The following is a 17,294-nucleotide window of genomic DNA, read 5'->3' as shown; positions in this document are numbered from 1 at the left end:
ATTTCTGTAGTTAGTACCTATTTCGGGCCAGAATTCCTCAGAGCAATTTCTGGTCATGTTCTTTCTATTCCTTTTTTTTTTTAAATTTCTCTTTGAGGGATCTCATTCACCCCTAAATATTATGTATAGAACTATAACAAATACCTATCTAGTGCTTACTGTGTGCCAGGCACTGTTCTCATGATACTTAATTCTCATGACAAACTAAGAGATTGGGATTTTAAAGCCATTTTATTTATTTTTATTTTTATTGATTTATTTTTAAATATTTTATTTAGTTATTGGAGAGAGGAAGCACACATGAGCCGGGTGGGGGGGAAGAGTAGAAGGAGGGGGACAAACAGGCTCAAAACTGAGTGTGGAGCCAGACTCGGGGCTTGATCCCAGATCCTGAGATCATGACCTGAGCCAAAACCAAGAGTCAGATGCTTTAACCACCAGAGCCACTCAGGTGCCCCAAAAAGCCATTTTAAAAATGAAGGCTAATTAGGCATGAAGTTAAGAACATTGAGAGATTCTCATAGCTGGTGAGCAGGAGAAGTGGGTTCGAATTTGGTAACCTGGCTCCAGAGGTGAAACACCTAACAGCTCAGTGGACTGCCTTTTTATCTCTAAATCCTTCAGCTCTAGCTGAGACTTTTCTCATGATCACCAATGCCTATGGCCATTTCTACCCAACATCCCACAAATTCCTGGCATTTCAAATTCCTGAGGTCAAAACCCAAACACATTATATTTTCTCCAAAATCTGTCTCCTAACATATTGAATAGGTGTCAGAAATGCAGGTAGAACCCAAGCTTTTCTCTCTTACTCTAGGTCACTAGGCATTCTCTGAGATCTCTTCCCATTAACATGGTCATTATCTATCCAAAACAGTATTTCTTTATTAATTAGGAAAATAATGAAGATCAGAGAAAAGGAAAGATAACATGATCAGGGCTGTACTCACATAAATTAAAAACATGATATTTAGGATGGAACCTGGTAGGCATTGGCTGAACAATGATAAAAACTCAGTCATTGTCATCATGCTACTGACAATTTTCCCCATTCTAGAAGATGAATTGAAGAAAATAAAAGAGGTAAAGGAAACAGGATTCCTGATGGCAGGAGAGAAGTGACTGAACTGGGCCAATGGCAGGTATAGTGGAGACACTGCAGCTGGAAACGCTGAGGAGTTGAGATTACCAAGCTCTTGCACCTTGTTGAAGGTTAGCAAATGAAGGAGAGAGTCGGTTGGAGAATGACTCTAAGGTTTTGAATCTGCATAACTGAGAGAGTAGAAGGGCAAATAATAAAAATGGGTAGTAAATCCTGGAAATGATTTATTGCGTTGTGCATTTTGAGTTGGAGGTGTTGACATGATATCCCGAAAGCATTTGGGAAATCAGTATGGGAACTTTTGAGAGAAGTCATGGCTAGAGAGAGAGGGACTTGGGAGTCATACACACGAGTACATGGACTTGAAACCTTGAGCGTGGCTGAAATAGCCAATGATGAGTGGAAATAGAGGAGAGGGCAAAGAGCATTCCTTCAGGGACCAGCTACTTCTTGGGGTTGGAAAAGGAGAGGCAGAACGAGCAGGAGCAGTCCAAAAAGTAAAATCAGGATGGCAAAAAGCCCAGGAGCCAAGTCAGCAGAGGTTCTCCGGAAAGAGAAGGTCATCCATAGAGAGATGGAGGGGCAGAAGCTTCCTTTTGATGACTCAGAGATGATTAGTGTCTATAATATGAGGAATCTGTATCATAGTGGGGTTGGTGGTATCACAGGTGTAAAAGGTTGATGTGTGTCGAGGTCACTCTCAGAGTAACTCAGAAGGTTTGGCTGTGAAAAGCAAAGTATGGTGTGGCCAATTCAAGGAGTCGGAACTACTCTTTTACTTGCAAATCTACTTTCACTCCCTTTGGTAGTATGGGCTGACCGGTGTGTCTAGGTGTGTCTCTGTAGGGAAAGCCCCAAGGCTTTCCCAGGTTTATAACAAATCTCCATTAAAGACATGTGGGGATGGTGTGAAGCCAGCCCAAAGGAATTGCTGGGAGATGTGCTACAGGGCTGATTCAGAGAAGTACAAGTAACACGACTTTCTCTTTTCCACCACAGACGGTAGGACACAAATATTTTGCTGTCAAATCTCTGCCTTTCCAGGATTTTCTCTGCAGGTTGTATGAAGAAGCACCAAAGATTACAGGACAACGTTTTAACTAGAATTGCCCTGAATTTTGTATTTCTTCAAAATGATGTTTATTCAGGAACTCAATTTCTCTAGATGCTTAAAAACGGATTGGTTGTATAGTATATGTATATTGCTTGTGATCAAATTCTCTTTTAAAAAAAATCAGGTTTCTGAGTAAGAGAGTGGACAGTGATAAAAAGCCTTTCTGGTGGAGAGTGGGTAGTACTACAAGATTCATGGTTACATCATAGGCCTCCACCATGATAAAGAGCAACATTAAAAATAACTAAAAATGCTCTTTGTATTTCTTGGTCCATGAAGAGACACACATCATTCTGCAAAATCACATGCCAACAATATGGTCAGCTTCAACTTGGATATGGGGATGACCCGAGGCTTCCCAGAGGCAGATGGTATAGACCAGAGAAATCATGCTGCTCCAAGAATTCCAAAGTCAAGCTCTTTTGACCCTCTCCTTGTAATTTAATGAATGGCCTTAGTTTGTGGCAATAATGATTCAGTATTTGGACTTTGACAGCTTAAAATTTGCTGAAAATCAGAAGCCTAAAGGCATATCGTTATGTTTCAAATAAAAAAATAAAATACATTTTTAGCCTTCAGATAAATCAAATGATACTACTAAAACAAAGACAGAAATCAGGGAAAAAAATTTAAAAGTGGTGTGTGAATGTCAAATGTTTGTATTTTGCCATTGGAATCCACATTTTTAATAGGAAGTGGCATCTGATTTTACTTCAGGGATTAGGTTCTAAAATCAGTGTAAGACAAGATTATCCTTGAAAGTCTCTAATTGCTCTTAATATTTCAACTCCTGTGGTTTCTCAGAGTGCTTTGGTCATGTCCTCCTTGTCCCTAGGTCGTATAGTCTAAGGGCAACTTTGAATAGTTGCCCCACCTCTGTCTCCGTCTCTCTCTCTGCACACACACACACACACACACACACGCACGCACAAGCGCTCATGCGTGCGCATGCACATACACTTGAATTCCTATAAATGCTGTGTGCCTATTTTGGACTTTGCTATAAAATAGGTGAGTTATTTCTTTGTGTTGTGACTGTTTTCTGCCCTAAAAGCAATCCGTATTGCCCTTCTATGTGCTCTTATGTGCTCTCCAAGTAAAAGACATTACATACCAGCCAGTGTCCTGATTGTGACAAAAACATATTACCAAGGAGGAAAACAAAATTGCTTTTTTGAGGCATATCCCCAAAACTCAACCAGAGGTGTCATAGAGTTTAGGGTTTATAATTTTAATGGTCACTTCTCTTGCTTCTTAAATTAGAAGCATGGCAGGTCAGTTAGCGTTTCCTGAATGCCATGTGCCTCTAGTTCCTTCAATTAGCAATCTCATTCAGGCCTTCGGTGGCTCTATGACATTCTTCTTACATGTGAGAGATCAAAGCTCTGGAAAGTGTCCAAACTCAAATTACCAATAAGCAGCATAGTTAGGATTTGAACTCACATTTGTCAGATGCGAACACAGGTATTTTGTTCCACTCTACGTTATTATATAGTTTTGCCTCACTTCCCGCAATATTAAAATCATACAATTATTTTTTTCCACTTCAGGAGCATTCATAGGAGGTTTCACCTAAAGCTCACACTTCTTCATGAGTTTGGACACTTATAATCAGTTGGGAAAGCTATGAAATCTGTTAAAATTTTAAAAAAATACCCACCTCTGCACCCTGATTATCTTGAGTGTCTTCTCCAAGTCATTACAAATTAGAAATGAAATGAAGCCCTGAATTGAGATTGTAGGTCCCTGGGAGGGCCTTCTTGTGGTGAGATAAGGACTGTGGTCAAGAGGAGCAACTGGGGCCCTGAGAAGTCAAAGACCGGTGGATAATGGAGGGAAGAGAGGGCAGGCTGTGCATTTGCCTGAGGCTAGAAGTGGCTTGAACAGAATTGCAGAGACTCTTTGTGTGGGCAATAGTCTCTAAGGACTTAGTGTAGATGTAGAAAAGTGGCTGGAAAAAAAGAGAAAAGATCATTTGAACTCACTCATTGATTCAATAAACCTTCATTTTTGAATCTTGTGTATAAGACCTTGTGTCCAAGATTTTATTCTAGTGTTCTGAATGGTTAAGAGAAGCAGAAGACACTTTTCCTTTTCCTTCTAGGGTTGGAAATATCAAGAGCCTAATAACTAGATGCTACCTTGAAAATGCTTCTGTACCTATATATATATATATATATATATATATATATATATAACAATATAGATATATATTTCACAACAATATATTTTTTTTAATTAAAAAAAGAGTCTCCAGGGGCACTTGGGTGGCTCAGTTGGTTAAGTGTCTGACTTGGCTCAGGTTATGAACACTGGAGTCTTGGGATCGAGCCCCACATTGGGCTCAGTGGAGAGTCTGCTTCTCCCTCTCCTTCTGCCCCTCCCCTGCCGAGCTTGTGTTTTTTCTCTCTCTCTAATAAGTAAATAAAATCTTAAAAAAAACTTCATTAATTTTGTTTGCCAAAGGGTTTACTATTGAACAAATTCAACTGAATTTAAGCCTTTCATGGAAAGAGTCATTTTTTTTTTCACTTTTATGGAAATCTCCAATCCGGTTGTCCCGACTAGATTCCATTTTGTCAGGTTTATACTTTGCCTTATCTACTGAATCTTCTCCAGCTCCATGATGACAGACAACAGACAGGGAAAATATTTTGGGCCAAAGTTTGGGAACACGTGCCTCATATAAATTCATTCTAAGTACAGTTCTTCAGGATTTTAAAGGGCATTGTTTTCATTTAATGAAATGCGACCTGCATGCTTTTATCCCTTACATTCTTTTTTTTTTTTAAAGATTTTATTTATTTATTCATGAGAGACAATGAGAGAGAGACAGAGACACAGGCAGAGGGAAAAGCGGGCTCCATGCAAGGAGCCCAACACGGGACTCAATCCCGGATCCCGGGATCACTCCCTGAGCCAAAGGCAGACACTCAACCGCTGAGCCACCCAGGGTCCCTATCCCTTACATTCTTAATCAAAATATTGTAGAAGAATAATCTGATGTCTAAAGAATATTTTCAGTTTTTTAAGCAAGTCTAATTTTTAAAAGTGGAAAGTCATGATAGGCCATGGGCATGGTATCTGAAAGCAAAGATTGCTAATGAAAGTTTGACAACGGTCATTTAAAAATTTTATTTATTTTCTTTTTCTTTTCTCTCCTTTTTAATTTCAAAAAGTTTTTTCATTTGCCTTACTAGTCCATTTTATTTATTCTCTCAGTCTTATTGAAATGTAGTTCACACTTAGAATTGTATACATTTAAGATGTATTATGATTTGATATATGTATATTATATACGTTCAAGGTGTATAATGATTTGATATGTGTTTATATTGCAAAATGATCAACACAATGAATTTAATTAGTATCCGTCATCTTTGTTTTCATTTAGTCACAGGTAGGGGAGATGTAAGGATCAGTCTCAAAATGTAAGGTCAAGTTCTATATAGCTTTAGTAATAAAGATAAAATACAATTATGTTAAACATACAATACAATATAATGTCTCAGAATAGCCTCTTGTATACTCAAATGTTAGTTACTATCACTATTATGTTTAAGCTGATATTAACATCAAATGTTTATTATTGTATTTTAATTTCTCTAAGTTACAATATTCGTGTAATATACCAGGAACTGTGCTGACTTATTACAGTTTGTTTTATTAGTTGTTCTCTTTGTCCAAAGAACATGCAACCTCAGATTTTAGTGCCCAGGACTAATTGTAAGTCTAGAATTTCTATTGAATTTCACTACCACCATTTCAACACGGGTATGGAGAAAGAGTCTATTTGGAGTGCAAATTTATCCAGATTCTCAACTGAAGTTCATCTAATAATCATTCTTTGAGAATACTCTATGTTCTAGAATTTGAGTGTGCCGAGCTTATGGCCCTGTTCTTAGGTAGGTTACAGTACAAGTGGAGGAGACAGATGCATAAACAGATAGACTGTATGTGATGGGGTAAGTGTTAGTAGTCAGCTGTGGGAGCCAGAGTAGATAACTGCCTGGGGGAGGTGGAAAACGGTTACCCAGAGGAGATGGCATTTGCTCAAGGTTTTAAAGGATGGGAAGGAGTTGCCTCAATTTCTTTCTCTGTAAACAGAGGCAGTAGGACAGGATTTTTTTTTACTCCAAATTTCCATGATTTTTATGCTGTGGATCCCACTTTATCAATAATGAGGAGCATTGGCATGGGGCCTTTGCATTTTGATTTTTGCAGATCTTATCCGCACAATTCTGTGGCTTCTCCATCTATAGTAGGAGCATCAGTTGACTGTTCAGCTGTTCTGCTAACCTGCCAGATGGCTGAGCTTTTAGATTTCAGGACAAAGAATTCACACAACTGGCTGAATGTTTCACTTTTCATCAGAAAATTTTGGCATCAGGTGGACAATAACCATGGACAAACTTCAGGAATTTGAGTGATTTGGATTCGGTACAGAGAAAATAATAGCTTAGATTCTGATTTGAAGTGAAGCTCAATTATCCTCAGCCAAAAAATAGCCTTTCTTCTTCCAAGTGGTCTAAGATGCTCATTAGCTCTGGCTTTGGTCCTGGGGTATTTTTGTAATGAAGTCGGCTGAAAGTTTGCAGGACAGATGGAGTTGCCATCTTTCATGGGGCTGTAGAAGAGAGCAGAGCTGAGTTAGAGACTGGAAGAAATTAAAAAATTCAATGAGAAGAAAGGACCAAATGTCACCTGAGTGATTATGTAATTGTGCCCAGATCTTTCTCAACAATTCATTGGTAATTATAGTGGTGTTTTTAAATAAACCAACTTTATTTAGGTAAAATGCATACATTGTATAAGTATACAGTTCCTTGAGTTTCAGTGAATTTCTGCACCCACAAAATCATCATGTGGCTGAGATATAAAATACCATTGTCAGCCCAAAACACAGTCCTTCCTCCACAATTTTTCTCCATCCCACACCCCAACCTTACATAACTGCTAACCTGCTTTCAATCACTGTAGATTAGATTTGTCTCTTCTAGAATCTCATGTAAGTGGAATCATAGTATACTCGTGTGTGTGTGTGTGTGTGTGTGTGTGTGTGTCTGCCTTCTATTACCCAGCATATTTTTGAGATTCATCCATGTTGTTGAGTGTATTAGTAGTTTTCCCTTTTCATTGCTGATTCTTATTTCATTGTATGGAATACCACAATTTTTTTTTACCTGTTAACTTGTTGGTGAACATTTGGGCTCTTTCTGATTATGGGCTCTATGACTAATCATGTATGATTTTTGGTGTGGACATATATTTTCATTTCTCTTGGATAAGTACTTAGGAGCAAAATTACTGGATTGTGTGTGGTAATGGTATCTTTTAACTTTATAAGAAAACGCCAAACTGTTCTCTAAGTGGCCCTACTTGTTTGCATTCTCATTAGCAATATTTAAGAGTTTGGTTGCTCTACATCTTGGTTAACCTGGTTTTTAGAATTTTAGATTTTCAAGTAGGTGTGTAATGGTTATACATTGCTGTTTTAATATGCATTTTCTTAATGACTAATGATTTGGAGTTCCTTTTCATTTGCTTAGTAGCCATTGATATACATTAATTTGTGGAGTATTTGTTTCCATTTTTTTTGCAGTGGTTTTGAAGCTTCTCTATGGCACCCACGTCATTCCATGAAGAGGCCTTGGGGCTACCATGGTAGATGGATTGGGTTTTACTTAAGATTGTTCTGAAGACAAGTTTTCATGGCTAAAAGCAAAATTTGAAAAGCATTGGTTTAAAGAAAAATCGGGAAGGTGGTAAATGGGGTTTCCATTCCTTTCTTCCTCAGGGTCTACTCAGTAAGTAATGAAGTGCTTGGGGAACACAAGTCTTAGAGATAAGATTTCTGAGTTTTAGGAAGCCTTGTAGTAGAGAGAAACATGCCCAGGCTCCGGAGTCGCAGAGATCTGAATGTAAATTTGTTAGCTCTATAAACTTGGACAATCTATTATCTCCTTTGAGCCTATAGTTTTATCAGCTGTAAAATAATATAGCTATTATAAAAATATTGTAATGTGGTTAATATTATCTAACCAGTAGGTTATGAAAACATATGTGTAAAGTGTCTAGAGGCATGCCTAGCACACAGTAGCTATGCACCAAATGTTAGTTTCCTTTTCTTTCTCCCTACTCCTAAACTTGCTTTACTTCTCTCTCTTTATTTTTGGACCTCAGGATTCCTCACCATGTCACTCCATTTTTCCTAAACTTTAGAGGCTCTAGACTTAGATAAATTCTTCCTCCATTCTAACATTTACCTGTTAGTATTCTCTCATGGAGTCCTGATGGAGGTATGAGTAGCTAATCTGATAAAACAGAATTTTCTGTTAAGGTGGTAATGGTTGATAATATTTCAAAGTTTTCATAAGTTTCCAATCCAAGGAGTAGGATGAAAGTAAGAATGAATAATAGAAAAATTTAAAGCCTAACAAAGGCTGATTAGGGTAGGTAGTGTTTTTGGTATGGTTGGCTTTTCCCAGAATCCCATAAATCACAGTACATAAGTTGTTTTTGCCAGGGAGTTGGTCTGCATTTGGACATTTTCAATTAGTTGTTCCTTTTCAAGCCTACTTCTCTCCTCCTTTTTTATGAGGTCTTTCCCACCATTGTCTAGCAGGCCAGAGCCATATGGATGATTTTACAAGCCAGGTAATTTTTCTTTAATAAATATCTTCTGTTTCTCCACTACTTGTTGATTGCTTCTGAATTAGCGGCACTTTGAATAAAGGTTTTAAGACTTCTGATAAAACTGTAATTATTTGTAGTTGCGGCAAAACCCTGATTGAGTAGATAGGCCTGGAATTGGTTCTCTGGATTCTACTTTGGGAACTCATATAACATCTAGGCTAATAGATCTTCAAGGGCAGTTTGGATGATAATCAGCTCTACCTCAAAGATGTTGTGTAATCATCTAATACTAGAATATTATGGCTGGAAGGGTCTCAGGGAACGGTTAGTATAGCCTCACATCCAATTTTCAGATGAGAATATATATTATTGTGATTGAAAGTGATTTCTTGATAAATGTTAGTCTGTTTCATTGGTCACGATGTTAACCTCGACATCATCAATGCTGACCATATTCTGAGACAGCTGATTCATTAATTTCTTAGACGTCACTTTTCATAATTAAGTTCACAATCCCTGATTCTGGATTGTTACTGCTAGTCTGTGCAGTTTTGTTAACACATCTTATTTTTCTATTGCTTTGGGAACCAGAGAGTTCTGTGTAATATTAACATTATGCAAATAAAGCCAAACTACCCACAGTAAACTTTGGGTCCTGAAGTGAGCTAGCTTCTTCTTTGCCAAATTATCTTTAAGGACAGGTAAACAAACAACTCAAAGAATGTTTATAGCTTCCATGAGATAGCTGCCCATGAATGGGTTCTTACTTTGAAACTTTATCCTCTTTACAAACAAAAATATGTTTCCCCAGATGACTGAAAAAAGATTGCCTTCAAACAGGGTAGCTTGGGCTGACATACATCCAAGTTATCCCATCTGAATATTCCTGGAAAACTCAGTTCTGTTCTGAGAATGAAAAGTTATAAGAGAAAGTGCATGGAGACTCTGGCACTCTTTGCTCTTTTCTGTCACACCGAGCCACTCTTGGTGGACCACCCTCAACAGTCTTTGAAATACTTAAATGTCCTCCCTGAAACAGTGTATGCCTCCACCCATTGAGCAAAATTGGTCAATATCAAGTCTTCATTGGAAAAACAGAAGACAGCTCAGAAGAGCATAGCAGTGGGCCAGGCATGGGGTTATGATGACTTGGAATGAGGTAGTGGGAACACTGTTGGGAAAGACAAAGAATTCACATCCAAGTGCTGAGAGTGTGGAAAGAGAATAGAATTTTTAGTTTAAAATTTAAAATTAATTTTTAAAATACTCAGAAATAGTAAAAGAAGAGTTGCAACTGCACCACACTTACATTTTATTTGGATTGCCCTGAACACTCTGCCTAATGATATCTGCCAGGAGTTCCTCTTTTTCCTGTTGCTCCTCATCCATTTCACATGGTGATGGTTGTGTTGTCCTGTTGAGTTATGCTCATGTCTTGTTTTAAAAACAGCTGCACTTCCTTATGGGGAAGGGGGTACAGGCTATTTGTTTCACATTGTGTGAAATGCTGGAGAACCGCAAGGGAAGGAGGTTCTGTGTTAGCAGGCATTGTTAATATGCAGTGAACATGGAAAGTAGGCACTCAGGATTTGAAGGAATTTACAGGAAAGAGGCTGGAAGTCACCATCACTAATTAGCTTATGAAGTGGAATCAAACATACTTGTAATTTAGCACAAAAAGAATGTTAAGAGAGAAAAGCACAAAATATTTTTTAAACTCCCATACTTGGAAAGACTGTAAGTTGTAAAAAAATTATTTTTTAGATCATAAAGTGAGATTTTAGTATTGAGTATTGCTTATAAAAGTTCTGGATGAGGCCTGGCTAAAAGGAGAAGGATTTTCTTTTGGGATTTGCATTGAGATTGATTTTTTTTCTTTTTTTTTTTTTTAAGAAAAAGTCTAAAAGTCTTGTTGAAACTCACATTGCTGGCTCCCACTCCGAGAAGGTATGATTCAGTTGTTCTGGAGCGGGGTCTGAGAATTTGCATTTCTAAGTCCCAAGGTAATGCTGAAATTTCTGTGTCCTAAGACCACTTTGAAAACCAGTGATTGATCAGTTCCATTATTTTACACAGTCAAAACTCAGGCTAAATTTCATATTTTTGTGACATGGCCAAAGTTACATGGTTAAGTCTGGTCAAGCCAGGACTGGACCTAAAACCTGTGGACTCCAACTCCATAAGCATTTGTTTCATCTTTGGACCTTAAAATGTATGTCAACCAATGGCAACAAGACATTGTGGGCCTGGAAATATGTTTAGTAGAGGAGAAGAGTGAATCTAGTTGGCAACAGAGTCTGGTGCAATGTTATGGGAGGGTCCCAGGCCCTGTAATTCTTTGTGACTCTTGTTTTTAAGAGTAATTTATTTTATTTATTTTAAGTCCCCGCCCCCAACTATAATGTAAGCTCCAAATTGCAAAAAATTTTTCTATTTCTCTTCACTGCTGCATCCCCACCTCCTGTACTATGCCTGGCACACGGTGAGAACTGTCAATATTTGTTGAATGAGAGAAATGTGATGGTATACTCAACACTGAAACAGAAACATTTCCCTCTTTTCTTCTGTGAATGAGTGGTACTGGAGAGAAAGCAAACTTTACCTCCTCCTTCTTATGGCCACGGGTGAACCCTACAGTAGTTCCAGACTTGGATATGCCTTTGGCAAAAGCTGCCAAGATTCCCAGGCCACCCAAACCAAAACTTAGGCATATCTGGACCAGTGGTGACCAATTTGCTAGCTCTCTCTCCAGAAGAGGATTTCAAAGCCATCTTGATAATAATGAATATTCACTGACCCCTTACAATTTGCCAGGTACATAGGGGCATTAGCTTACTTAATCTTTAGAACTTCCCTGGAGCGAGGTACTATCATTGGCCTCACTTGACAGATGAGCACAGTAAGGCCTATAAGGTTAAAGAGTTGATTCAGAGTCTGAGAGGCACATGGCTGAGTATTTGAGCTGGGGTTGTCTGACTCCATACACCATGCTCTTAATGATCTGACTGTGTGATCTTTTTATGGCCTTGTGAGCCAACTAGAGCTACACACATCCTTCAGATGAAGAGGAAGTCTTGAGGCCCATCAAAACTAGGGCTGGATTTCATCCTCTCTGGGCTAACTCAAACTATCTAAACCTATGACTTGGGGATCCCTGGGTGGCGCAGCGGTTTGGCGCCTGCCTTTGGCCCAGGGCGCGATCCTGGAGACCCGGGATCGAATCCCACGTCAGGCTCCCGGTGCATGGAGCCTGCTTCTCCCTCTGCCTATGTCTCTGCTTCTCTCTCTCTCTCTCTCTGTGTGACTATCATAAATAAATAAAAATTAAAAAAAAAACCTATGACTTAGGGAAAAAAATTTCTTGGGAATAGAAGTAATTGGAAGGCTATAGCAGGGGATTACAATGAAATGTCAGAAAGCAAATCCAAGGTAGAGAGAAGTAAAAATATAAAATCATGGGTCGCTTGTAATGGCTTTGAGATGTTTTCTTTGAAGTCCAGAGGCTAGGAGTTCAGAGCAGAATTTTCTATAACATGTTACCTATCTGTCTGGAGAGTAAAATATTTTAGGCAGACTTTCTCTCTGTCTTTGTAAGGGGAAAAAGTAGTCCAAAAGATAATAAAGAATTGAGTAAGAAAGTTTTTCTTAAACTTCTTTCTGTTATAAGCATGTAGACATTGAACTTAACATCTGAGGTCTGAGCTCATTTTTCTTTTGACATCATCTGCCATGTTACATTGAATAAACACAGAGAAGGAAATTCTTTACTCTTGGTACTTTGAATGTTGGACACCATTTACTTACAAATTCCTCCATATTGCTTATAAGAACACCTTAGGACACCATGATTTTTTTTTTTAAATTTTTTTTTAAATTTTTATTTATTTATTTATGATAGTCACAGAGAGAGAGAGAGAGGCAGAGACACAGGCGGAGGGAGAAGCAGGCTCCATGCACTGGGAGCCTGATGTGGGATTCGATCCCTGGTCTCCAGGATCGCGCCCTGGGCCAAAGGCAGGCGCCAAACCACTGCGCCACCCAGGGATCCCAGGACACCATGATTATCTCAACAGTTTGCTCTTTGGAAATCCCACTAGCTTTGAACATAAGAAATGGAAGGGGCAGGGCTGAGTCCCCAAGTGCTCTCCTTATTTCACCCAGGAGTTCTTTTTGTGGTTCCCATCACTTATGTGCTCTCCTTATCTCTGTATTTTAGGCACCTCTGAGCTTACTGATGCCATACAACTGCTCATCGAAAATGGTTGGTGGAGTTCCTTTTCCTACAGGGTAAGATACTCTGGTTTTAAAGGGATTTCCTAGTTAATTGCTGTTAGATCACCTAGTAAATTAGCATCATTGTCAGATTTTAGTGAATTGTGCTGCGTAATAAACAAACCCTAAGTCTCAGTGGCTAACGATATACATTTATTTCTTGCTCATGTAATATAAGGGTCACAGGTCTCTAGCAGGTCTACTACACACGGCCTCTTTCTTCCATACTGAATGAGCAGCTTCTCTCTGAGATATGCTCTTTGTTATGGGTTGAGTTGCATCATCACAAAATTTATATGTTTAAGTCCTGACTCAGTATGTGACCTTATCTGGAGATACGTTCCTTACAGAGGTAATCAAGTTAAAATGAAATCATTACAGTGGCCTTAATCCAATATGACTTGTGTCCTTATAAAAAGAAAACTTGGAGGCACACACCGAGGAAGAACGCCATGTGAAGAGACACAGTGAGAAGGTGGCCACCTACAAGTCAAACAGAAAGACTGGAACAGATCCTTATCAACCTTAGAAGGGACCAACCATACTGACACCTTGGTCTTGGACTTCAGCCTCCAGAACTGTGAGAGAGTGAATTTCTGTTTAAGATACTCAGTTTGTGGTAGTTTGTTACAGAAGTCGACCATCTTGTAAGAGAGATGCAGGCACAAGATGCTTAGCCAGACCACAGTCATGTGTAAGGCATCTTCTCCTAGTTGGTGGGGCATGCCCGCTCACATTGTATTGGTCAGTGCAAGTCACACGATCAAGGCTGGGAGGTATGCGCTTTCCTGTGGGGGTGGGATGCAAGGGGAGTGAAGGTTTGGAAATTATAACTCAGGTCACTCCGATTAGACGTACCGGATTGATCCCGGGGTCCTGGAATCAAGCCCGGCATTGGTCTCCCTGCTCAGCTGAGAGCCTGCTTCTCCTTCTCCCTCTTCCTGCCTCTCCTCCTGCTTGTGCTCTCTTTCTCTGTCTAAATAAATAAATAAATAGAATCTTAAAAAAAATTTACTTGCCAACTCGGATGTGGTTATTCAGTTTATATTGGTACCATTCATGGGTTTGTGAGTTTACAATAAAATATCTGGATGAAACAGTCCAGCTGACCACCCATTTCATGCACGTGTCCTTTCTCTACCATCCTGCAAGAAGATCTCCAGCATCAGCTCAGATTTCTCCAGAAGGAGAGGGCTTACTGTCTCTGAGGTGTTCTTCCAAATACAGAACTGAGCAACCTTCATGTTTGGGGACTGTCAGGCTTTTACACAATCCCCAAATCATGTGAAGTTAACTAAAGTCCTCTCAGACTCTGAATCAGGCACACATCCCTATTTAGAAAAACACTCTGCTTCCTGTTGTCATTTTTTCTTTCCTTTATATTCAGGCAGGGCAGACAGTGTTCTCAGGGGTCCCTCAAAACCACCTCTCTGAGACCCAGTGGAAACCAAGCACACAGATTAAATTACATGTGCACTTTCAAGGTTTCACTAAGAAAAACGTTCAGTGTGAAGACATGATATCTGAAGCTATCGTGATAACTGCATAAAGATCCTTGATCTTAGTGTTATGGTTTCTTAGTGTATTATATTTTAAAGAATAAGTACAAAATGGAACCCACACTTTTCCCTTTTAATGTTTTTTGACTTTGATTTGACTTTGATTTAATATTAATATTGCTACATTTGCTTCTTTTTTGATATAATTTGTTTTCTACATTCTTCAATATTTGGTCTTGTTTTATTTTGCCGAGATGTGTTTTTTTGTAAATGGAAAATAAATATTTGTAGACTCAACTTGGGCTTTTTTGTCTTTTAATATGGAAAATTTGACCTGTTCACTCTATTATCATTATTGACAAATATTTGCTATGCTTTAAATTTTTGTTTATTATGTGCTTACACATCTTACTCCTGTTTCATTGCATGTTCAGGGAAATGAAGTGAGGGATGGTAAGTGCATATTTTTATATATAGTTATTCAATTAGTTAATCCAATGATATCTCTGGGCTTCCTCCAACTCTTTATAGCTATTGATTGAATTTAGAGCACTCATAGAACCAATCCAGAGCAGTTCTCTTACATATGGATTTGATTTTCTCGGGTCTTTGTTATTCTTAGTCTAATACCACCTATCTTTCTTCTTTAATAAATTCCTCAAAATTTTTGATTTTCTAGTGGTATTCTTTTTTGTTTTCTATTGCTACTTGGATTTTCTTCTTATTAAAAACTTTTGCTTTTGAGAGGGGAATGGTGGAGTCAGATTTTGAATGTGTGTGTGTGTGTGTGTGTGTGTGTGTGTCTAATGCTTCCTCCTTTGTAAAATCCTGGATTCTGCTCATCCTTTCTCCTCTCTTTTTTGGTATTTTCTTCTTTTCTCCATATCTTCACTGGTTTCTATTTGAAAGTCAAGTTAGGTTAGTTAAGAAGAGATTATAATGGATATTGTGCTTTCTTGCCTAGTCTATTCAACTGGTGGCACCTGGGAACCTGCTTGTAGCTTGATTCATTTTCATGAATTTTATTTTTTTTAAAAAATAAAATGTGGCTAATTATTATTGTGTTGCTATTACAATGAGGCATAATCAAAATGGATAGTCAATCATCCACTGTGCCATTAGCAGATGCCTTTTTTAGGTGAGATAAAAAAATTCTCAGGGTACCTGAGTGGCTCAGTTGGTTAAGTGTCTGCCTTAAGCTCAGGTTATGATCTCAGGGTCCTGGGATTGAGCCCCATGTTGGGCTCTTTGCTTAGCTGGGTGCATGCTTCTACCTCTGCCCCTTCCCAGTGCTCATGCTCTCTCTCTCTCTCAAGTAAATAAATAAAATATTTAAAAAAAATTCTAAAGACTCAGGTCCAGTGTCACATATAAGGTGCCCACTCTGGGCATTTTGAGATGGCACATATTAGGGGAGATATTCTTAGGTTGCTGAACAGTTCAAAGGATCATTGTCTTTTGAGTCATTTATGCCTAGAGTTGAAAAGGGCAATTGTCTAAAACTAGTTCGTAAATTTGTTTACATTATTGGAATCATCTAGGGAGGTTAAAAACATGCCTGGTTCTACTCCTAGAGATTTTACCATAAGCAGTTTGGTGTGTAACCTGGACATTGAGAGCTCTAAAAGTTCCCAAGGTGTTGCTAATGTACAGCAAATTTTGAGAACCACTGCTAAATATCAGTAGGTAAAAGGTAGGACACCAGTGTCATGCCTCAAAGTAGACGGTAAATCACAACCGGGAAAAGTCTCATCTAAAAATCCCTAGGGTGAATTTCAAACTCTTACCAGTAGGTTGAGACTCTTATTCATGCCTCTTTATACAGATTTTCTGGTCTTCTTAAAGTGGTCCTACCACCATCTTGGTCAAAAGCAAGTCACAAAGCTCTCCCAGTTAGAAGAGGAAGGGAAATGGACTCCCCCTCTTAAAGGGTGGAGCAGCATGCATGTAGAAAGGGAGAGGAATTATGGAACCATCTTTGGAGACCATCTAGCACAAGAATATTCTTAAATAATTTTCAGAATGTTAATTTTATTTCTCAATTAGATTATATCACCTAGAATCCCGAGATAATGTATTCTCTCTTTTATGCTTCCACAAATTGCTCTGGTAACAGCACGCACTTAACAAACATATTGCTAAGCTGATATTAATGCAATAGGTCCAGGTTTGAGCAAGTGTGGGGAGAATAATTGACTTTTTCACTTGGAGAGAATCCACAAAAGAGGACAAAGAGACGGAAATTCACTTAGAGAACTATGAGTTTCCATGATTTATCTTGACTTCCTGGGAATGATACACACCTTTAAGTTTTCCTTCCTTCCTCCCTTCCCTAATTTCTTTATTCTTATGCCATCCTAGGTAACCTTAAATGATCTCCAGTTTCAGAGGAGAAACGAAGGGAAGTGCTTGAGATGCTGTGCTACCTCCATGCGTGTTGCCATGGTGACAGGAGGAACTGGTTCCTAAGGCCCCAGCCTGCAGGTACTTCTTCTAAAAACCCAAGGCCTCTTTTGTTTTTCATCAATTCTGGATGCTAGCGTTTGCCACATAGCCTTTTCCTTGAATTATATTTTAAAGATTAATGGTTTGTGGAAAAACATTCAAGGTTTAGGTTTCCATCAAGAAACTCCTAAAATAAGCATGTAAAACAGAGCTGTGGAAACAGAGC

General features: G+C 38.7%; 1 long non-coding RNA gene across 1 annotated transcript; it reads left to right on the top strand.

Moving 5' to 3' along the window:
* Nucleotides 1-10,743: 10,743 nt before the first annotated feature.
* Nucleotides 10,744-13,756, top strand: LOC140595864 (uncharacterized). Its single transcript, XR_011997795.1, has 3 exons — nt 10,744-10,799; nt 13,069-13,139; nt 13,544-13,756. It is a non-coding gene; the product is annotated as an uncharacterized lncRNA (long non-coding RNA).
* Nucleotides 13,757-17,294: the final 3,538 nt, after the last annotated feature.

The sequence above is a fragment of the Vulpes vulpes genome, chromosome 16, assembly GCF_048418805.1.
Source record: "Vulpes vulpes isolate BD-2025 chromosome 16, VulVul3, whole genome shotgun sequence".
Taxonomy (NCBI): Eukaryota; Metazoa; Chordata; class Mammalia; order Carnivora; family Canidae; genus Vulpes; species Vulpes vulpes.
The sequence above is the reverse complement of the archived record's forward strand: the minus strand, read 5'-3'. Positions and strand labels throughout refer to the sequence as shown.